A 24116-nucleotide genomic window follows, 5' to 3' on the forward strand; every position below is an offset into this window, starting at 1 on the left:
GCACTTTTAAAAGATAAAAACGATGAGTAGAATACGCCCAAAAACTTGAATATATTATTATTTAATATTATTTTAAGAGCTTTGCCAAAATCCGTATTTGGGTGTTATCAATAACAGATTCAACCCTAGATACTTGACCTATCACGCAGTAGCCTATTACAGGGAACCCTACCAAAGTGCCAACTATTTAAAGAGCGACTAAGCCGTAGCTGGGTATTTAGTCTCCGACCAAAAAAGGGGGATGTTTCACTATGTTCGGGGAAAGGGGCACCAGAGATAGGAAATGTACAAAGCCAAGAGCCGGACGGATTAAATTGGGATTTATGCCCAAACGCACTCGTGGCATATGTAATGCACCCCTCTTCCGCCCTGCCCGGGATCCTAAGCCCTAGAAGCCCCCACACCTGCCGTGCGCCCGCATCACTCCACCTGTTCCCCCTTCATTTCTGCCCCGTCGAGGGCGGGCAGATAAAAATGTTGAAACAATAACCAAGGTAATTCCCAGGAGGCATTGCCTGGATGCCAGAGTGCCACGGTGCCAGGATACAACTGCCACCTCCCGTCCCTTTTTCATTTTTTCTCGCCGAGATTCGTAGCATTTGCAAGTACTTTTCGGGGCGATTTTGTTTTCCATTTTCCGGTTCCCCTGCTTTTTCGAGCTCAGGATAACTAAGCGAAGTGTTGTGCATTTTCGGCTAGCGCCCATATGAAAATTTCGCTGCCTGGGCCTGCCAGAAAGGCGGGAATCGGAAAAGCCGGGGAGCGCGGACTGGTGGCATTGCACTTTTTGTGTAAGTCAGCAAATTGACTCTGCTTTCCGCACATTTGCTGCAGTGTGAGTGGGAAAGAAGGCGGGGAAAGGGGTCTCAAGTACTTGGCTTGGGGCGAAAGGTTCCCTAAGTTTCTGGGGATTTTAAAAATACTAACAAGCATAATTAAAGCAGGCATCTGAAAGAGGTAGTTTTGCACATATTTTTAAGCCAGAAACGGTTTAAATCCGTTTAAAGAGATTAAAGATAATTCCATACAGGCCCATTAAAAAGCAGTTTGATGATTAAGCGCCGAACAATTAAACATGCACTGCAAAAAACAGATATCCTCTTGGCGAAACATATTTGTAGATCTATGTATATATTCCTCAAATACTCCTGAATTATAGGGACTAAGCCCAGCTTGGTTAGCCAAGGTTATTATTCCCGTGGCGTGCGAAAAGCTGGCGGATAAGCCAACCACGGGCTTTTCCCGCCCCACTTTTTCCGTATCCACTCTGGTGTGTTATGAATTACTTTGACCACTTGCAATAATGAGATGAAAAACAATTTGTTGTTGCTGTGGCTGTGCACTGCGGCTTTTTCTGCAGCCACCAAATTGGAATTCCAATTAAATGGGTCTTGGCTGGGAAATTGCGTTAAAGTCCCGCGACATGATTCAATCAAACGGGGGAAAACGAATTGTTGCGGGCAACCGGCAACAAAGTCAGCAACAATAGCGGGGAAAGGAAAACGGTGATATAGCAATGATATATGGCCAGGTGAGACCCGTGGGAGGGGTGAGGGTTGCATAACGCGAGAGGAGGCCAGGGCCTGCGTTTTGGCTTGGAAGTCCCCTGGGAACCGCCTGGAAATCGGCCCTTCGCAGGGCCTTGTCAGCCCCTCAACCCGGCCAATTAACCCAATCAATTGCGATTGGGCCCACACACGCACCGAGTGGATGCTCAGGCAGTCACCGGGTGCATTTTGCAGCCCACAAATTAACATGTTTCGCTGCCAACGCGGATGAAGCCGGCCCGCAGGTGCCCCGGTCTTACCTGTTTTGCCAAGGAGTGGGCCCGAGGAGGGGCTATGTTCAGTGGCAAGGAGAGCACAATCACTCAATCAACCTCAGACCACATTCAAGTGCCCCTAAATAGTGTTTAAATAACTAAATATCCCAATTTAATAGGTTAAGCCATTTTCCCACTTAATTTAGTGCACGTTTTATTTTCCCCATTTATTTCCGCAGTTTTATTATGCGAAACGTGGTGGATGCTGTTAGCTCTGATTAAAGGCTTATCAGATGTCAAAATTATTTAATTGAATGCCGAAACGGCAATTTGGGCTTTCGATTTGATTTGATTCGAATATAGGTGGTTGACTCCAGGCTTTTAATTAGTTGATTGAGTAAGCGTGTTACCTAATTTATTTGTTATAAAGCTCTGCGGTTTTCCTACTTAAAACTGCAGGAGATTGCAGTTGAAAACGGCGGAAAGTACGGTATAATCAACCCTGGCTCTGAGACCTCCAAACAATTATTTCCCGACATTATTCTGTGAGAATTTGAAGTCGCGAACGCCGAGGGCTCTTTGCAGGTACTCGCTGAGATTTTCACAAAATTTAAACTATTAACCAATATTTGGAGGAAACAAAAACGGAGTCCTTTCCTACTTTTGCGTTTGTTGCTTTTCGTTTTAAACTCAGTGCGGCACACAACCAGAATGTTTGTTAAATGTAATGAAACATAACCGCAACGGGGAGGACAGACACGAACCCCTTTCCGCAAAACCGGGTCTCCAAGCTCATAACATCCAGCTGTAATTGAAGTTGAAACAGTTGAGCCAGTAAATTGTGTGCCATATAACACGACAACAGCCACAACAACATCGGAAAATGGGGGAAATGTGCAATTGCATGAGATGCCAGCCGCGGGGGAAACTGCATAAGGAGAAATCTCCGGCGGAGGGGAAACTGGCCATGCACAGGGAGAAAACTGCTGGGAGCACACAGAGAAACATAAGAGTAAGGTCGAGTGCAATAGTAATATACCTAGAGGAAATTAGTTCTTCTAAAAGTTATCACATCACCATCATAGCTATGCCTAAGAGATTTTTCCACCAATGTGATGTGCTAAACCTAAACTTCAAAGAAAGAAAGCCTATAAGATCTGTAACCATCAATTGGGCTTCCACAATTTTAGGCTTTTCCCTATCCCACAACATCGTTGGCAATGAAATCAGCCCGTTTTTCCCAGTGACATGTCCATTCTTTCATACAACTGCTCGACTTCTGCTGCTTTGTCTCGTGTCAAAGGCAGGGAAAAGGACGCGGGGATCAGGGGCCTCGGAAGCCCTTTCCCAGCAAAAAGGGAAAGATCCTGCATTTCCCCTGCTCTGGCGAGAGGTCCAACGGCCGATGGCAAATGTCAATCCGCAGACAAGTGTAGGTCAATGCAAATTATGAGAATCGAGTGCAACGGCTGCAAAAGCGAAAGCCAAGACAGCTGACAGCCAGACAGCTGGGGAGGGGTCAAAGCTCGGGGAGGGTGACAAACACGACACAGTTTCAGGAGGTCGCCACTTAGTCGGATGAGCCAAGGAGCAAAGTGTTAAATTAAATGTCAGGCGGACAGTGTAGACTATCGACCAAACGGCCAATAAAGTGGGAGAAGTATTGGGACATCAAATGGTGTATCTTCTGTATACAAAAGGCTATTTACTCAGGAAATTCACCTCTATCAGACGTAATAATGAGGTGCATACTTATATAAACAATTAACAACATTAAAAACAGAAATAGTACAATCAAATTAATAAGAAATTCAGAAATAACATTTGCGATCGACCCAGAATTCCATTAGAAAATTAGTAAGCCACTGCATCAGGCCGAAGTCGCACTGAAAGATAGCAGAGCCGGAGCCAGAGCTGGCGAAGCTTTACTGCCCCGGCGGTGACCCTCGGCGACACAAATCTTCCATTTGGAAATCGCCGAAGCACGCATCCCAACCACCTCCGCCTAGATATTTATTTAATTTAACATTTTCCAATGTTGCAATTGTGTGCCGTCTTTTTCTGTTTTTTTTTTTTTGGGAGATTTGACAATGCAAACGATGCGATAAAAAATCCAAAATAAAAACAATCCGAGAGATACAAAAGCCACAAACCGAAACCAAAACCGAAAACCGAGAAATAAACCAGAGAAACAGGCAGCGCACAAAAAGCGGAGTACCGAAAAATGTTTGCTTCAATTCCATTTATCATTTACGCATGATAAGTCCGATAAGCATTCCGTGAGTGCCACCCCCTCACCCACCTTCCCACCTTCCCACTCCCCCTTTCCCGTTGATAAGCTGGCGGCAAATGTATCTTCGCATTTGTATCTGAATGTACTTATTGTCATCCGAAGGGGAATTCGAAATGCGTGAACTGGCAAATCGCTGGACCTCGACTGGAAATATCAAATTTGTTTTTGCGGAAAAGTTGCTTGGCCACTGGAAAACTTTCGTGGAAATGTGTCCCTTGTTTCTCTGTTTTCCCATCTGGCTCGGGAAGTATTTTCTGACTATTTTGGGGGAACAACCACTAAAACTAGTATATCATTTCATCGAAATTTGATTGATTTTCTCTGGAGCCAAGTTAAGTAAGCACAAATAATTGGTATTGATTGCTTATGGAGTGGATTTAATTGATTATGGTATAGATCAAAATAATTTATTTGTAATATATCGAAATTATCGCTGTGACTATCGAATTTTGGTAAACGTTGGTTAATTTAAATTTTTATTTAAACTAAAATTATGTTACTTGATTGATTTAATTCGCAATTAACAATATGTAATAGGTGCTTTTGGAAATCTGTAAATAAATTGATTGTTTTATAAGTCGGAATTATCGCTGTGCCTATCGATTATAATCGAATGTTGTGCAATCCATAACTGAAGGCAAGTTTACACCTTAGATACCTTTCTTCCATGGTTAGTTATAATTTGAAAGTGGGTAAGTGCCAAGTAAAACATATTTATTGACTTGGGAGTTCAATTACCAGCAGATTTTTTATCGATCGATTACTTAGTCGCCTACATTGATTGGGTCTTGTTGCGCATCATTAATCTTACCAACTCATTGGGTGATTATCTGTTTGATGGTGCGTTTCATAAGTGCTTAATAATAATTGGTTGGTGGATTGGAATATGCGTAGCAATATTTCAGGTGATTTCGCAACTCTTTCGATTCCCCACAATTTCCACTTGAATTTTAAATGTTTTCCCCCAGCATTTTCTCTTTTTCCCCTCCGCATTTCGTTCTGCTGCAATCGCCGAAGCGAAATCACCTTGATTTTGTGGGTTAGTTTGCCTTGCCTTAGTGGAGATGATATGGGGCTTGGGTTCACTTTCGTTTTGGACCATCCCCCCACCCAAGTTAACCCCTTTCCGGCCCTCGGGGCTACGAAAGAGATTAGGTTTTGGACCTACGAATTGGGCTTCCTTTTGTTGTTGTTCCTCTATCTGCCTCGCTTCAGGTGTTTATTTTGCAATGTACCCAGACTCTATGCATAGTTAACATATGTATCTGTGTATAACTGGATCCATGTTTATATGTCTGCCTTTGTAGCTGCTCGTTCGTTGCTCGTTACGCTTCAGTTTGGAAAATCACGCTTTATTGCATTTCAAAACCGATTTGCTGTGGCCCATGACCAGTCACAGGAAGGGGGTTCCGAGCGGAGGGGCCAAGCGGTGATTCCCACACATCGCAAGAGAAAAGTGTACTCATCTTTGGTAGGTCAACTCTAAATTTGCCAATCATCTTTGTTTCTAGCTTGATTTCTACTAGAATTAGAACAAAAGCATAGCAATACTAAAATTATTAGTCACATGTGTTCAAAGGTAACAGATTGCCTTTGATAATCAACTGAAAAATATCTATTAGGTTTAGTAGATTCAAAAAATTCTGTGTATAAACAACTTTGCAAGCTTACAGCCTAAAAAACAACACTTCCAGCTGAGTTCGTGAGCAGCAAAAATAAACTATCAAAATCAATTTGCTCGCCAAATGCGTAAAAATCATCAACTTTCCATAATTACTTTAAAAGTCAACGAGCTGGGCACCTTTTTGTTGTTTTCATGCTCTCCATTTTTTTGCTAAGCAATTAAAAGACCATTTGGCGAGGGGCAGCGAGGGGAATCCCCGGCCACGTGACTCACAAATGGAGCCAGAAAAACTGAAGCTAAAAATAATTATAAGAAACTCAGCAAAATTACTAAACGATGAAGTTTCCTGCCCTATCTCCCCAGTCTCTACTTCTACCTTTTATTTACTTTTTTGGTGTTATTTGGTTGGCTTCGGTTCGGCTGTGGTTGTGTGCGTGCGAGGGGTTCATGAACCTGTCGAGTGTTTATCAATTATTATTACGGGAGATTTGTTGGCTTGTTTGTGTCGGCGGCTCTTTTGGACCTCACAGTGGAGCCTGGCTTGAGCGGAACGAGCTAAATGGTCGAAATTATCGATACAGCTATCGATTATTTTCACTTAAACACGATATGTTCATTTTTAATTTAATTTATTTTTAATCATTCCGATTACTAGAAATAGAATCGCTTGTTTTCTGTCGCGGCCTTGGAAATAAACTCAGGACACTGAGAAATAACGTAAGGAAAATAATCGAGAGTATCGAAACAAAGTTATCGATTATTTTAAGTCGCAACCAAAAACGAAAGAAAACGCACACAAAGCGCGGAGGCAAACAGAGCAAAAAGTTGGCAATGGAAGAACGAAAACGGAGAGGGGTGAGCCGAAAGGGGAGCAAAAAACACAAACTCGATTTGCGCACCAAATTGAGTGTAAAATGTGCAATCTGCAAGTTAATAATCGCCAGACGAATGGGCCTGCAATTCGAGCAGGACAGCAACAACGAGTGCATTAAAAACTGTGAAAATAACACGAAAAGCCACATTCAACACGGGCCAATTAAAACAACAATGGTCGTACTAGAAGTATACGTAATATTACACGAGGGAGAAATAAACACACACTCGAAAAATGTGAGGAGAAAACATAGCTAAACACGCCGAAACATAAACAACAATATCAGCAACATGGTACGACAGCAGTCGAAGCACCAACAGAATTGCAACAACTCTTTGAACAACTACTATGCAACAATTTTCACAGCAACAACTACAAGAAAACATCAGTCAAGCGGCAAATGCGAAAAAGCACTTGAAAATGCCTTTTTCCAAGCCAAAGACTTTTGGTGTTACCGACAAGATTCATTTTGGGAGTGCACCTAGTACAGTGCGCGACATGGGCAACATTTGCAAAGATGTAGAAGCAAGAAAATAAACAACTAACGAGATTCATGCCTTATTAACCACTTCAATTTGAACGAAATGGGGTTTTATCACCCATACCTTTGTTATTAAGATATTTTTCAAGGTTCAAATCATACGAACCTACAAAAAAAATTACAAAAAATTTATTTTGGCTTTTTTTAATAATCCTTTCAAAACTACTGCCATGTAAGTATCATGTCGCGGAGCTTACCATTTTAAGGCCCAACAAGAAAACGAATCTGAAGTGGCCGAGTGGAAGAGAAGAAGCAGTAAAACTTCATAAAGTCCCCGAGACCAGGGCGCGAACCCGTCCCAACCATCATTCCAACGATGCGGGGCTCAATTACAAAAAAAGGGGCAAAACAATATCATTTCTGTTTGTATTGTTGCAAAAGCAAGGGAGAAAAAATAACATTTGAGTTGGAGCCTCCCAAGTGATTCATAATTTGTAAGGCTGCTGAAGGGAGGAGCGAAGTTTCGAAGCAAAAAGTTTCTTCGTGGAGAAAAAATTAAGTGAGATAAGAATAGGACTAGTCTATGATATTTTCGTAAGTGCAACTTTACTCAATAACAAGGAACATTTTTAAGGGGCCAAAATCTGTAATCCCTTCCAGTTTACTCCCCTATTTTTGTTTTTTGCCCATTGATTAATGCTCGGCGAAAGAGAAGGGCGAGCTGGAGAAAAGGAAGCGACAGCTGAGGAAAGTAACGCTTGTAATTATTTTTCCATTGATTGAGGTGCGCTTTCTTTCCTCCTTGGCGGCTCCTCTTCCCTGCCTTTTTATTGGCGTTGGCCAATTTATGGTAGTTAAGCTGCTCCTCGGTCCTGTCCTAGTGCTTCCTTCGCCACTTTGTCGGCTGCTTCTGCCTGCAAATGATGCTGTAATTTATTTGCCTTTGTCACTGCACTTGGCCCGGCCCTATACTTACAGTATATACGTGTAGAGCCACCCCGCCACCCATCGTTCCACCCTCCCGGCTGCTATCTTTTTGGCCACTTGTGGCAGTTTGGTTGGCGGATCCTCGGCGATGCCTGCGAATGGCTGCTCATAAATTTCTGCTGCTTGCATTTGCGTATGTTGCCCATCGTCGGCGCAGCTGCTGCTTCTTCGGCTGTCGATGCACCGGGAGAAATGTTATGGGGTTTCAGAAGTGCAGAAAAGCTCTATTCCGTAGAAAGAAAAGAAAATGAATAGTAAATGCCCTTACTAAGGTGCCTAGAGATGGAAAGACTTCGATATGTGCTAGCGATTAATAATTTAATTGTAATCGAAGCACATCAAAAAGAATCTACAATATCTGTACGAATCTGCACGTTCAATAACAACACTTGAAAAGAATAGAATAAAAAATGTCTTAAAATTATTATTTATTCATGTTACCTAATGTGGCGACTTCGATAAAGTCAGTTACTAGTTATCGATTAAATAGTGTCAATAAAATCGATTTATAATCCAATAGATCAAAATGCATTTTTTAACATATATTTATCGGTATTTTCTCCCTGTTCAATCCCCACAAACCCCCTCGGCCGCCCCTGTCTTGTAATTTATGTGCGGATTTTTATGGTTTGTTAGTTTTTGCAGCCATAATCCAACCTATCCACTCTAGGATCTGCCTCTCCCGACTCGCCGCCCTCCCCCGCCGCTGTCCTATTGAACACTTGCAACATGATGTTTACCTCACTAGGGCTAACCCCCAGCCGAAAGCCCCCTCCGTCCACGCCCCTGCGTTCTTTTAGATTTATTTGTTTGTTGTTCTCCTCCGCTTCTGGTTTCGGGTTGGATTCTTTCATTATGATTACTCCATGCATTGTGTTGGTTCATTTGTTGCTAACCTTTTTATATGCAAATTGGATTAAGCAAGGATTGGGGATCTAAGGGAGTAGGTTGGTCTAGGTCGGAGTTCAATGTGATTGAAAAGTGTTTAATAACTTTAGCTAATTTCATCTGTTTTTTTGCTTTGCAGTTGACCTGAAAGTTGGAAGGAAAAAATCGTTTTACATTTCATTGGGTGAGTTTATTACTTTTTTTAAAATTTAATTAACTTTCCTAGATGAATTTTTTGTAATCAAGGGAAGTTTGCACTTCGTCAACTTTGCGATGGTTTTTCGCTCCTTTCCTCTGCCAAATCCATTTTCGTTTCGTTTATAAAGAACTAATATTTATTTTCCTTATGCATTTTCGCCGCACTCCCTTTTTTGTTATATGCAAATCGAGTTGAAGATAAAGTGGCCATATTCCTTTCGGCGTGCCATTGCGTTTTGACGCCCTGCGTCGTCTTTGCCGGGTTATTTTGCGTTGATTTCTGGCTTGCCGCCAAATCATTCCTTCAGTTTGTTTACCTTTGGGATGCAACTTCTTCGCTGGCCCCTTTGTATTTATTTTTTTCTGATTTTTTCTCTTCTGGCATTTAATTGTGTTGATTTTCGCGCTTGCCACAAGGGGAGATTTCCTCTTTTTCGCACACATTGCGTTGAAGAATTCTTTGTGTGAGTTTTTCATTTTGTGTGTGTCGCACGTGACCAAAATTAGCCTCGAACTCTGGGGCGGGGGTCTCACTGTAATTGACTTTAATGTTTTGGCCGCGGTGAGAGTGCGGCAAATCGAGAACTTTCATCTTTTGCCGCCAGTGTTGTCATGAAAATACAAAGTTTTTCGGTGAAAATGGGTATGTCTTGCCATGGTGTGCCGTTGGTTTTTGACGAACGAATTGCAGGTTGCCTAAACTTTTGGCATTAAAAATTAACTTGACAAAATTGCGTGACCATCGAATCGAACGAGCAGCTACACAGCAACTTGCCATCGATTCATTACGATCCGAGCCGAAAAGGAAAAATAAATAAACAGCTTCGTGACTGGCACTTGCTACTTCGACTGCCAGTTACTTATTAACTTTTATGGACCATATATAAAGTGCAATTTTCCCCGTGTTCAACCAGACGCCAGCGGCTCGAACTCATCCCTGGAAGGGGGGAAAACCAGTTAAGAATGGATGGTGGCTTGCAACAAAAACGGCCAAACTTACACGGGAACCTAAGGCAAAACTAAACCGAGGCACAACTCCACGGAACACAGACGAGGGGCATTTCTTTGGCCACAGCAATTTACCAAATATGTACCTTTCACTTTGAAAATCGTAAAATGTCACAAACTGTTCAATAAAAACACAAATGACAATAAAAAATCCGATAAACAAGCGGAGGAAAATGGCAGCCGAAGAGCCAGCGCCAGAGCCGGAGCCCGAGCCTGGGACTCTTGGTGCAAACTCAAACGCAAACTCAAACTGAAACCCAAACTCGAATTCGAACTCAAACTCAGGCATCGACAACAATGCAAGCCATTGCATAAATTATGGCAAATTTATGCGAAAATTAAAGCAACCACTGCGGCAGCCAGCGGACGACTTCGGCAACGGGAATCGAAGATTTAAGCTCTTCGAAAATAGAAGCGGCTTTTGGGAAAGCACCCCAATTATGTAACCTTTTTAAGAGCTGTTTTGGGGACTGAATTACCATTAATAAAGTATATTAAGTACTATCCGTTTTTATAAACATTAAAAATAAAGCAGATACTTTAAATGTGGCTTTTCTGAGTCAGCTAGGTAAAAAATGTAGAAAAATGTAAAAATATTTTAAGGCTATTTTTGAAACTGTTATGGAACGTTAAATTTTTGTATTCTAAATATTGTTTTGCAGCACAAAAATAGCTCCGTTTTGTAGGGTATCAATAGAGGTCAAGCAAATACAATCGGAAAGATTGAGAATAAAATAATGATTAGCTTTCGTCAAAATGAAATTATTAATTTCCCGCCTCTAGTATTCGTCTTTGGCTGTTGCAACCAAAGGTGGCACTCAAATTGGAGAGCGGAGAAAAGCCAAAGCAAATGGGAAGACGATGGAAATTTACATTGATAACGAAGTGGTGCGTTTTAAAAATTGTATTTTATGGTCAAAGCGAACGTGCTCCCCAATATGCGACGAACTCACAAAGGGGTCAACAAGTTGTCAACTTTTTATGAATACTTTCTGCCTGCTATTTTCATTTCGCCTTGTGGCCTTTGTTTGGTGTGTGCTAACCTTTTCTATTTGCATTTCCAAGTCGCTTTTCTTTATTTCTCTCGATTTTATGACTTTTTTTATAAGCTCGCCAACGAAGCGTGTGAAAAAGCCAGGAAAAGCCAGGCACGAAGAAGAGGCCAGGAGGAGACTCTAAGCCAACTAATGAGAAATAAAAGAAGAAGTGGCCCCAGTCTTTCTGTTAGTTGATTTTAATGGGAAAGGGGTGAAGTAGGCAGGGGGTTTCTTGTATTTGGTTAATGGCTGAGACCAAATGAATTGGCCAAGTTAAAGGCGGCAACTGGCTGGGGAAAAGGCAAAAAAATATGGGAGGTGTGATGTAAGTGCCCTCGGGGAGATTTGACTGGGAGGGATTTATCGTTAGGTTACAAAACGTAGAGCAGTATATTTTGTGTACTAGTCTCTCACAAGTTTAATTTAAAAACAGTTAATGTTTTTAGGGGTTTTCTACATTTCCCTCGGATTAATTCATAAAGCCTTAAAGCTTAACTCCGCCTTTGTTGGCCGTAATGAAATTTCAATGAAAATATCAAACAACATGGTCGTTTTCTCTTTGCATCTCGGTAATTTTCCTTAATTATTATTTGTTAAATTGCGCTCATTGTTGTTCGCTTTATATGCAGACACGCCATACATACTCGTTGATATATATTTTTATTTTTCCACTGTTTTTCGCCCGGCTTTGTTTGCGTTTTGGCTTAGCTTGCGTTTGCCTTTCTGATTATTTTAATTCTTGTTTCTCAGCTATTTTTTCTTCTTATTTCTTTGTTTTTAATGGCTTTCCCACATTGTTGTAATTAAAATCCGTTTAACGGTGTTTTGCATATGCCTCGCCTCAAAGGAAAAGCCCACGAACCTGCAGCACTTCTTCAAGAGTTTTTCCTCGGGAGAGAACAATCAACAAAGCTAGAAATTACCTCTGGCACAGTGAAAACAATTTATGTGTGTCTCGAGTAGTTAATACAGTGAACTCCCAAGACGTCGGTGGCAATTAAGTGTGCATTCCCCCCTCCAGAAACCCATATGCCGACATGGTTTTATATGTTGTTTGTGCATATATCGTTGTGTGAGTGCCTTTGAGCTTGTACACCCATTGGTCGTGGAGTAAGGGGTATACTAGGCCATACATCTAACGACCAAAAACGTCCATAAAGATAACACCTGTCTAGTGCTAAAGGGATTTTGTTCTACTTATCAGTACCCATCTACTGCAAGAAGTGGCTTGAAATTAGTACTAGAGAACAAGGTGTGCAATCTGGGAATCAGCAGATTTGCAGCATGCACATCTGCATCTCCCTCGCACTCCCACCAGCTGAGTGGCGGGTGTCTGGGAGTCGAGGCCGACCACTACAGCGTTTTTTGTTTGCTGGCCCACAAGAAACATGCCAAGCAATGCGAAGTATAAAAAGCACGCAACAGCAAAAGCAACAGCAGCAATGAACATTGCAAGTGCAGCAGCAATCATTTGAAGTCAGCTGCCGCTGCTTCTCTCTCAATTAACTTTGCATGCATTTAATTGCTGGGACAACGAATTTAATTTGATTTAAAGAAACCAAGTGCGTTATATAAGTGTTACATGTATGTGTTGCATATGCACATGGCCCCAAGGATTGAAAGGTGAAAAAGGCCAATTCGGCTTTGTAAATCGGAATGCCATGAAATGTACCAGTTAATTGGGGCATAAATTCAGAGTTCTGAGAGCTCTCCACTAAGTAGATTTTCAGGATTAGGATTATCTTACACGGAAAAACGTAAATCCAAAGATTTTATACTTATATTTAAATATTTTTCGACATGAGTTTCATCTTTTGCGGATACTTAAGCTTGGATTTTTATGAGAAATTGGTTTTAATTTTTTTGTATTTAATTTAATTATAACATTTGATACACTTGAATGGAAGATTCTTTCTTGTAAGCTGTAAAAACACCTTAAAATCATACATTTCTTAGAGTTCTTGGAAACAACCATTCTTTATATTAAATTCACTGATTTCCTGCCAGTGTTATTGGCGCCCACCCATTCGCCATTTTCTGAGTTTTCATGGGGTTTTTTTTGGGCCTGATTTGACATTTAAATGCTGTTTGTCTGTCTGTCTGTTTGTCTGTTTGTCTGCTAACTTGGCTTTCATTTCCGTGTGACCCGAATTGAAGAGACGACAAATTGCCAAGAGAGATTTTCGTTTGGCTTCTGTTTGGCGCCTCAATTGCCATTCGCCCACGGCAATTAAACGGTTTTCAAGTTAACCTTTCGCCGACAGCCCACCATATAATATTAATTATAGTTTTTGACGCTCGCGCCTGAACGGGCTTTCAATTAAGCAGAGCGCCTGACAATTAATTCATTAATTAAGTCCCTGGGAGTTTCAAGTGTGTGTAAAGTGTCGCTTATCGTGGAACAGGGAGGGTTAGCTTGTCTGCAAGTTAAAGCTAAATGTTAGGTGGGTTCTCGAAATAGAATTAGGGAGTGTTATATTACCTACGCGTATTTATAGCGTACGATTTTTATAACAATAATACTTACTAAGGGTTATTTTGTACCATCGATAGCAGTTACTTTTAGTGGTTTCGGTAGAACTGAGCTGAAATCCAACTATTAGTTGAGAATCTAAGTTAAGATTTTGTTTATTTTGTTGTGTGCAACGTGTACTACAAAAATTCTTAGAAAATTACAGACAAAGCTAGCTGGTAAATACAATATTCCCGGGTAAATAAATTTGGAATAGCTTCGGACTTATTCGCAGGGAACGGCCAGTGCCTGGCCTATTCATCAGCCTTCGCCTTCGTTCGCGAAACTGATTCATTATCGGGGTTTACGCCCAATTGACTTTCGATAAACTTGCGAGGGTAAGTAAGGCCCCCTTTTCTCTTCGTTCGTTACCTTCTGAGAACTGGTCCCTTCCCCAGCTTTTGTTTTTTGAGTGCATCATGAATACAACGCCGTTGTTGCTGATGTTTGTTAGCCTGCTTTGTTTGTTTTACCTTTTTATGGCCTGACGCCAGGAGCCAGCTTCCCCTGGGTCTTCATCTTTGCTTACTCGTGTTTGCTGTGTTTTTGGGTGTTTTTATTTGTGTGTCGCCAAGTTCAAGCCATGGAATTCATAAGATGGTGAGAATCTCGCCCAGCATACTTTCGATGGCCTTTTTGGGGGGAGAAATTAATGTTTTAAGTGCACAGGTTCCGTAGGTGTTTCTGGTTTAATTATTTTCTCGTTTTTCGGTTTTATGCTCGGTTTGTTTGTTTCCCCGTTTTCGGGCAATGGCTTTGGTCTGCTGTTTCTTTTGATTGATTAACGAAGTTGTTTGTTTAAGGGGCTTTGGATTACTGGCTTTCAATTGAGGCTTTTCCTTTCAGCCAGTTGCGTCTTTAGTTACAGAGCAGTCGCCTTTTCGACTTTGTATCACTTGTGAGAGACCTCGCCGATTTTATTCCAAGGCTGCGCCTTGTCCACGATCCAAAAGAGCTGCCCTACTATGGGCTCCACCTCCAACTCTCCACGTAAAGGTATCTCAAGGTGAAGCCACCGCGTGAGGTAGGTATGAGTTAAAAATCCCCATTAAAGGGCATAAAACGCCAAGGTTGGCTTGTTAAGTTTTCGGTTTTCGGCTGTCGACTTGGCCGCTGTTGCGAGTGCAATTGCACGCTAAAATTTGTTTTTCCATAATTATTTGCCCGTTTTTTCTCGACTGGCACTGCCCCAGTTAATTGGCTTGTGTGCGAAAAAGGTTGTCCACGATTGTGTCAACTTGTCGCCGTCGCTTTTCGGGCTCTGAGGCAAACAAAAGATATATAAATATATATATTGGTATATAAACAAAGCCATAAAAAGCCAAAAACGAGACCAGAAAGTGTTTCCCGGTTATGCAAGCCCGATTGTCTGCGGGCCAAAAAACGAAATGGTTTTTGTTGCAGCGCAGGCGATTTTTAATTGCCTGCTGTAATTGCTTTCGAAAACCTGTTTGGGCTGTCTTTCAAAATATTTACTTCTTAGGCTGTGAAAAAGGTTTGCTTTTGGTTCTATATAATATTGAAATTAAGTGAAATTAAGATTACGGGGTAATAGAAAAGGAGCATTAATTAAAGCACCCAAAATTGGCATTATATTTCGCTTTGAAGTTTTGCATTTGAAAATTTGAAAATATTGTGTATTACATTTTTTTTAATAATGACTGACTTTAAAAATATATAATACTAATATTTCTTTACTTTCATATACAGATTTCAGAAACTATTTAAACATTGTAGTCTATAATAATAGTAACAATATTTAGCCTTCTGAACACTTGTTTAAAGAATAAATAAATCAATACTTTTATATATAATATATATAACAATAATATTTTCAAGTTTAATACAGAAAATGCATATTTCTAATCTCTGAATTTGAGTGGCTGACTCAAAAAATACGAAGCACACATTTCGTCATAAAATAGGAGAAATCTTCGCCGCTTGCGGGGGTGCTGTGCGAAGTAACTGAAAGATACGGCTCCTCGAGACAGGCTCGATCGGCTGCGGCCAAGCCAACTCCTTTTGGGCCATGTATCTGCCCCCACGAGTGTCACTTGCCACAGGGCTCTCTCCTCGCCATTTGCCATTCGCTGTGTGCCATTTGCCTTCGCAGTGCGGTGGAGTGGAGTGCGGTTGAGCTCCATGTGTCATTTTTATCGCTTCACTCTACGGTGGGCCCCGCGACCCGTGGCACCCTCCTCGAACCCCAATCCTCGAGGTGCTCCGAGTGGCGCTGCATAAAGTTGCCAGCCACACAATCGCAGTCTGGCTCGGTTTTATGACTCAGAAGTGCTTTGCGCCGTGATTGAGTAGACAGCCGACCGCAGGGGCGGCGGCGAGGGGATCGCGTCGGGGTCTCCATGGGCACCTACTACCCATAGATGATGCGCCGGGAGAATGGAGAGGAGCCACGGAAATGTGGAAATCGAAATTGTGAAAGTTAAGTAAACGGCGGCAACTTGTCGCTGGCTCTGTATGAAGTGCTCCCCAGTTCCGCGAATCACCACCAAACACCCACCCACCCATCGGGGAAATCGGATATACATATTTATGGGCTCTGATTCGGTGGCAATCGAGAATCAAGGGAAACCAGTGAATGCAATGGGCTCTGTTTTTGTCGGGGAAGTAGGGCGATGAAATCGAAATATTGCATTATTACATATCATATTCACTGCTTATCAAGCAGTTTGATTTTTGATTACAATAACTTTAGCTTTTTTATTATTTTTAAACCACTGCCTATTTTTAAGTTAGCATCATTATGATTTAATCATAATTTTTAGAATATTGCCCATATTTTGCATTTTGGGTATTAGTTATAGTTAGATATTACTATTTTAGTCCTTCCCAACAGGTTTGAAGGGTCTGCTTATCCTGCATCTTCTTCGTTTAACGATAATGATTCTTAGAACAGCGTATAAAACATAACTTGGCCCCATGTTTGAAAGTGTTATTAAGCCCTGCGCATACTTGGGCCCTTTCGTGTTGGGCTATCTGATCTGGGAACCTCGTATCTTCGGTTGCCTCACAGTAATTTGCAGAAATTTGTTGCTGCCCCAGCCGAGATACATATATATGTGCGGCAATGTGGCCCGGTCATGATGGCCACTTGCCACTTGGCCACTGGCCGCTCTGGGGCGCACTTACCTGGCTTACCTGGCCGAATTCCCAGTCATTTGGGTTCACTCCCCGCCCAGACCCCTTTCCGCGGGGGGCAGCTTGTGTTGGCCATTTCGGTTGCCGTTTTCGGTTGTCATGGCCACTTGCAGCACACACAAACACACCGCCGATGCACGAGCAACATCACCCGTAGAAAGGCAGACGAGCAACTTGCTGGAACAAGAGGCAGCAAGCCAACGAAACGAAAGAAAAATATCTGAAAAATTGATTAAAGTTCTTGCAACGCGCAAGCGGCATCAATTACCTGTTGCGGCTGGCTCTGAGGTTTGGCAGCGGCAGCAACAGCAACACGAACAGCAGCAACATCAGCGACGGCAGCAACACGAAACAACTCAGCGGCAACAGCAGCAACAGCAACCAAAATCAGGTGAAGGAGAGACCAGGCTGCGGCTGCTGCTGCTGCTGCTGCTGCTGCTGCTGCTGCTGCTGCAGAAGATGAGGCACAACCGAGGCAAAGTTAAATATGATTACAGCGCTTGGCTTTTAGTTTGAAGCATTTTTCAATATATGCGATGATAAAAAATAAAGAACGGGGAAAAAATTCGTTGTGGTTGCTTGTGTTGCAGTTGTTGCCGGTTGGCATAATCAAGCTAAATTTGTTGTTGCCGCCGTTTCGTGAGCTGGCTTCGTGCCGCATCGGTACACGGCAAAAAAACTGTTTAGCAAGTAAAGGCAATTTTAATCAATTAAAAGATGAAGATTAGTTGTAAAATTATTTGCAAATATTTGAAATTATATCATGAAATATCCCTATTTATATTTTATTTAATCTTTTATTTAATAAGCTTATTAAAGTGAAGTCTTATTATTGAAGCTACTATCCACACAATTTTTTTAGGTTAAAAATAGTCTAATAAAAGGTATAGATATAGATATACGAAATCGTACGGAAGGATAGTCGGCAGAATGTTTGAAACCTATCTGATAAATCAGCTTGCTTTGGAAATATTTTCCAGATCATTTAAACTTTCGGTGTAGAAGAGAATTTCCAGTTTTTAACTTGGGCAAGGCTTTTCTTTTGGCTCTCCCCTCCCTGCTTAATTTTTCTGCTGTCTCTGCCTCGGTACTTTTTTCTTTTTTTATTTTTTTGATTGATGATATTACATTTTCAACTCATGTGTGCGCCCTTCTCTTTCCCACCCTCTGAGGCCATCTCTTTCGCGCTCTTTGGCTGCGAAGAAAGCGCTTAATTGCTTTTGAATGCTTTCCGTGAGTTGCATTTGCCGCCGCCAGCAAAACAGAAAAAAAGGAAAAATCAGGAAAAATATAGGGAAAATAAAAGAAAAGACAGCTGGTGGTTGGGGACCGGCTTGTTTATGTAAAAAATGTAAAATCATTAGGGCAAGCACAGCGGCAGCAGCGACTCGGGTTCTTCGGGCTGCGGTTCCTGGACATTGTCTATGGGTCCACAGTTTGACAGGCACTGCGGGTAAATGCCAGCAGCCCGAGGCCAACAACAAAGGCAATCTCTGAAGCTCGGCAGCCCAGCAGCCCAGCAGCCCATCCACTCGAGATGGAAGCGCTTGAGCCGGGGCTGGGGCTCCTCCTGCCCGAGTGCCGCCCCCTCAATTGTGTAGAAATGCCAGCTGGAAAATCGAAAATCCAACCGCAAAGTGGAAGACTCGAGGAGGAACAAGCGAAGAAGCCGAGCCAGCTCTTCTTTGGGCCCGATGAAGAGGTCGAAACAGTTGGCTTACGGAGTGGCTATGGTGGGATCGTAATAAGAAACAGAAAAATGGTCTTACGAAACTGTTTGCTACTACGGATAAGTTGAAAAACGAAAAGATTACATTATAATATTTGATGAAAATGATGGAAAAAGCAGAGATTAATACATTTTAATACATACACATATATTATTTTTAGGAATATTGCTAATGCTTAAAAGAATTTACAGAGCTTGTTCTCAGAGTATTTTGCATTCAGTATGTAGCATGGGTTATTACTTGCTTTTTGCTGATTTTAGGCTGCTTTTTGGCTAAACAACAGGGAAAATTCCCTTCACATTTTGCAGCATTTTCGGAGTTGAAGTAGCTGATTGGGCTCGGCTTTTGGAAAACTAAGAGGGGGAGAAGCGAGGCAGAAGAAGAGCATTTGCTGCATCATTAATGGAGCCGGTCCGGAGGGGGTCCATCAGCCCCGCCCCGCCCCGCCCCGCGCTCCGTTCACCCCCTTGATCATTGGGTAAATATCAACAAGCGTCCGTCCATGTCTGCGACTAAGAGATTTTTCAGTTCCTGGAATTTAATCAAGGTGCATCTGCAGCCGGTAAAACCGTGGAGAGGGGCCACAAAAAGAAGGCCGCTGGCGGTGGTCGTGGTTGCTTCGCTTGTCGTTGCCGCGGCTGTTGTGGATGTGTCTGCCCAAATAGTTAAAGGGCAAAATAAATAAACGTAGTCGTTGTCGGTCGACAATGTGACGACAACGCCGGCGGAGCGGAGACTCTGGCCCCCGTAATGATGTGCCGATAATGAAAGAGCAAGTTAATGTCGGCTGGTTGCTGTGTGAAATCATTTTGTAGATGCGCGTGATGCGATAATATTTTCTACACCCTTTTGCTTTTCCTTTCCGTTTCCTACCTCTTCTCTTCCAGCCAGCCAAGAAGCTGTTCTGTATCTGCCAGATACTTGTACTCTTGCCGCAGTGACATTTAATTGTGGCAGCACACAGAGCAGCACCTGCAAAAATTAGAAGAATATACAAACGTTTCACACGCTCAGAAAGTCAAATGGAACAGACGCCTGGGCAGGGAGTAGAGGTGGTGTAGAGCAGGCAAAAAAGCAGCTGCTGGCCGAGAACCAAATCAATTTGCCGGGTACAAAAGAAAAACCCACATAAATCCAGTGAAGATCCGCTGGCTGCGCTGCTCTATTGTTTTTTGTATCCAATAGATACTGCGCCTGGGGCTCTGCTCGCAGTGTATCTCATAATTTGTAGGGGTTTCTCGCAGCGCTTACCTGCTCTCAAACCGCTCAATTGTTCTCGAGGGGATGCGGGGCATGGAACCGGTTTGGTTCCCAGATTTATTTGTTCGAATTTTACACCTGCAAAGCTACAAACGCAGAGATGGAGGTCCAAATCTCAGATGAAGATACGCACATGTTCGACCTGCAATTACCACAAAATAGTTTCCATCCATAATGCAGGGCCACCCAAAAAGTAGATTACGACTGCCAGCCCCTCCATTTATTATTACAAAATAATTAAGCTGAAAATCATATTCGAGTTTCTCGATTGCCGTTTGAAAGGGGCTCATTTTTGCGCATTGCCCTCATTAAGTATTCATCGTTCATTCGGATTCTGTGTGTACTCGGGGACCATAATAACAATGAATACAAATTAAAGCCCATCGGCAGACGCATTACGGAGAGTGCACTCTCTGCAGTGTTGGCAGATTCAGTTTCATTCGTCAGATTGCCGAGTGCATGGAAAGCGGCCTAATGATATGGCTAGCGGGAAACTCAGTGGGGAGTTGTGATAATCAAAGGTTGGGAACTATAAATGTAACTCAACTTAAGTAACGTCTGGAATTTGCACACTTTCATGTTTTAACTTTTTAAATTTATTCAATCTATTTATTCTATCATTTCCATTAACTTGACTTTCCTCTTTTCAGCCAGCCCTTTCCCCTGCCACTGATTTGTTGCATATTCTTGTGCGCGCTGCTAATTTACGAGGCTAATTTGCTGCGGCAACTTACTCATTGCACTGCACTTGACTGACTAAGACGTGCCTCTCGGCCTCCCTACCCCCTTTTGCCCCCTTTGTTTTGTTGGCCATTTCCTGTCACGTCTCTGCCACATGAGACAGCAACAAAGGCAGAGGAAAAGGGGCAGCAGAAACAGCAGCTCGAACTGGTCAAAGAATTTGCAAGGAAAGTTTCGTTGGCTGCGGGGAAAAAAGGTCGCAGAGTGGGGAAAAAGTATGCCAATTGCCAGGGTCAGGGCCTAAAGAAGGAGCAGAAGAAGAGTGAGATGAGCGGTAGCCGGGGCTTCCACTTCATCTCTTAGTTTCCCTGCAGCTCCACAAAGCGGAAAGTTTATCGAATTATGTGCAACAAAGTGACGAAGGAGAAGGTCGGCTCCAAGGGAGATGGGCAGCCAATCACCTAAGTGATTATCCAGTCCAGGCAACTGGCAGGCGATATCTTATTCAGCTCCTCAGAACGGCTAATTGAACAATAAGCACTTAAAAATGCAGTTTAAAACCATTATGCATGAACCATACATACAATTTAAGTATTCATTCTGATATAGATAACGAAAAAGGTATTGATATTAATAATGATACTGATATAGATATTCATATAGATATTGATATAGATATTGATATAGATATAGATATTGATATAGATATTGATATAGATATTGATATAGATATTGATATAGATATTGATATAGATATTCATATAGATATTGATATAGATATTGATATAGATATTGATATAGATATTGATATAGACATGCACATAAATATTCAGAAAGATACTCACTTAGATATTCATAGACATAAGATATTTATGTAGATGTTCATATTGATATTGAAATAGATCTTCATATATATATTCATATTCATATTTGTATTCATATAGATATTCACTTATATATTCAGGAAGATGCTCATTTAGATATTCATTTGCATAATCATATAGATATTCATAAAAATATTGATATAGATATTTATGTAGATGTCCATATTGATATTAAAATAGATATTCTAAATGATATGCATATATATATATATATATGAATATCTCATATAGTTGTTCAAATGCATATTCATATATATATATTGGTACATCGATTCACAGAGATATTGATGTAGATATCAATATAGATTCATTTAGATACAAACACCTTACTTAGCAGGAAAAGCCCATTTTATCTGGCCAAGGCAATTATTGGCTGACGCCCAAGTGGGTGGGACTTAAAGAGGAGGGTGATGAGGTGGGGGTTCTGGAGAGCACGGCTTATTTGCCAGAAGAGATCATCGCAAACGGGTTGGTTGGCGACCCGTTAAAAAGTCAGCTTTCAATGGCACTTTTTCGACGTCTGTCTCCTTTTAGTCATCCTGCAGATACTCCTCTTAATTTCCCCCACCCTCTGCCCTTTTTATCCTTGACATCTTTTTGTCTCATTAACATTTGCGCCACACAATCAACGGCAGTCGACGAGACTGGAGACTGGACAGCGTTTTTTCACCCGACGTTGTGTCTGTTGATTTTTTCCTCTTTTTGTATCTTTCTCCGTTGTTGCTTTTCCTCCATGACACTTTCCATGCCAATTCTTGCCAATTCCAAAGTGCACAGTGTTGCAAAACGTAATTTATATTAATGTTATACCTTTAGGACTTTTTGCTTTTTAAGGTTTTTTAGCCAAAGAAAGAGCAAGCTGTTGCTTCCTTTCGCCACTTCCTTTGAATGCAATTGAAACTGTTATTAAATTCCTACATGTTTGTTCTACTTTTCTAAGTAAAGTTAACCTTTTGCTTATTATCACCTTCAAAATAATATACTAATACATTCATTAAAAACAAGTCTGCCATTTTGGCCATGGAGTGTGTAGGGTATTAACCTCTTCCACTTCGCAACACCTACTTTTTTATTATGCCTGCTTTCTGCTGCAGTTTCAATTTAGTCTCTGTTTCGTTATGTGTTATGTGTTCTGTGCTCTGTTTTTTATTATTATTCCTGCTGTATGTTTGCCATGTTGCTGCTGTTGTAGCATTTGTTTGACAAGCACCACGTACAACATGCTCGTTTGCCGAGGGTTCGGGGCATATGAGTTGGCTACAAAATTAAAAATGATATGGCATCAACAGCGGGCCTGGAGGATGGCGAGCGGGGAATCGAGGAGGCAGCCGTGGAAATTGGCGAGCGAAAGATGCACTCGACCATGCCAACCAAGGGCCGAGAAGCCGGGAAACCGGGAAACCGGGAAACCACTCGCTGGAGATACAAAAAAGTCAACTTTATGACACGAACAGGCGGAATGGTGGTAGGCAAATACAAGTGGAAACAATTGGGGGTATTGGTAGGATGAAACGACATAGGTCTGGGCCTCCAAACAAATTCACGAATGAGTATCCCAGGATTCAAAGCAACAGGTTGTTTTTCGACCTTACCTAAACAATCCAACTAATGCCATAACTTTTCTTGCACCTTTTGGTCAACCTCCTTAAAGTTTCCTTGCCTCTTCCATTAAACCTCTTGGCTATTCGCAACGATCGTGAATAGTATTAATTTTCTTTTATACAATTTGAGGTGTTTTTTCTTATCCTTTTTATAGTTTTTCCTTTGGTCTACTGTTTTTCTGACGTTCGTTAGCTGATGTGCGACCCTCTGTGGAAAAGTCGCACTCTGCTTTGTCATTTATGCAGTCAAAATGCTCCATGCAAAGACCGCAGCGTGGCAGCAGTGGTAAAATAAAAATAGAAGGAGTACCTGAGAGAAAAGCTGGAAAATAACAGCGGGTGAATCATTTCAGCTTTATTTTCTTTTTGTTACCCCCGCTATATTGTGCATTCTTCAGCCATTTCTTTTGATAGCTTTTTGTCCGCCTCTTTGTTTTTTATGACGTTTTATTATGACGTCAATGGGGGAAGCGTTTAATTGACAGTTGCTGTGTGGGTCCTTACTTTCCTGCTGCGGCTGCTCTGTTTCTCCGCTTCCGCTCCTGGTTTTCCTGTTTTCATTATTATTTTTAAAAACTTTCATTTCTAACTTTATGCAAATGTCTTCAGCAGAAGGGAAATGAAGTGGGTCTAAAAAAAGCAAGGCTTTGCGCACTTCCAATAAGTGGAATTGACAGATTTATTGCTGTTCAATATGTGGAATATAAGCTTCTGATGCTGCACTTTGGTCGTTGGTGACGTAATTGTTGCTGGTTGAAGTGCCAAAGGTGCAGATTCCGCTCTTAATGTATGTATTGTTGATATTTCAGTTTTTTGTTCATTTGCGGTTGAATTCTCTAATATTCTGCATTTAAATTTTTCATTTTTAAGAGCGTCAAAATTTTAGTTTATTTTCATGTTCGATTATTCCAGTATATTCAGTGGCTTTTACATTGGAAACCCAAAACTGCACTTCTACAATCCATAACTTGAGTTGTATGATCCCGATTTTCGAGTGGGATACCTCAATGAATTTGTGGTTGAATTCTCTAATATTCTGCATTTAAATGTTTCATTTTTAGAAGGGTCGAAATTTTAACCCACTTTCATGTTGGATTTTTTCCGTATTTCCAGGGGCTTTCATACTGGGAGCCCAAAACT

General features: G+C 41.6%; 1 protein-coding gene across 3 annotated transcripts in view; it reads left to right on the top strand.

Annotated features, from left to right (window-relative positions):
* Positions 1-24116, top strand: part of LOC108027610 (uncharacterized) — a 56633-nt gene that overhangs the window by 3223 nt on the left and 29294 nt on the right. For 2 of the 3 annotated variants that reach the window (XM_044093733.2, XM_044093732.2), the window contains exon 3: positions 9049-9093. The exons of the other annotated variant lie outside the window; for it this stretch is intronic. The gene's annotated coding sequence lies outside the window, so the exon portion shown is untranslated. The remainder of the gene's footprint in view (positions 1-9048; positions 9094-24116) is intronic. 3 annotated transcript variants of the gene reach the window in all.

This window comes from Drosophila biarmipes, chromosome X, assembly GCF_025231255.1.
Source record: "Drosophila biarmipes strain raj3 chromosome X, RU_DBia_V1.1, whole genome shotgun sequence".
Classification (NCBI taxonomy): domain Eukaryota; kingdom Metazoa; phylum Arthropoda; class Insecta; order Diptera; family Drosophilidae; genus Drosophila; species Drosophila biarmipes.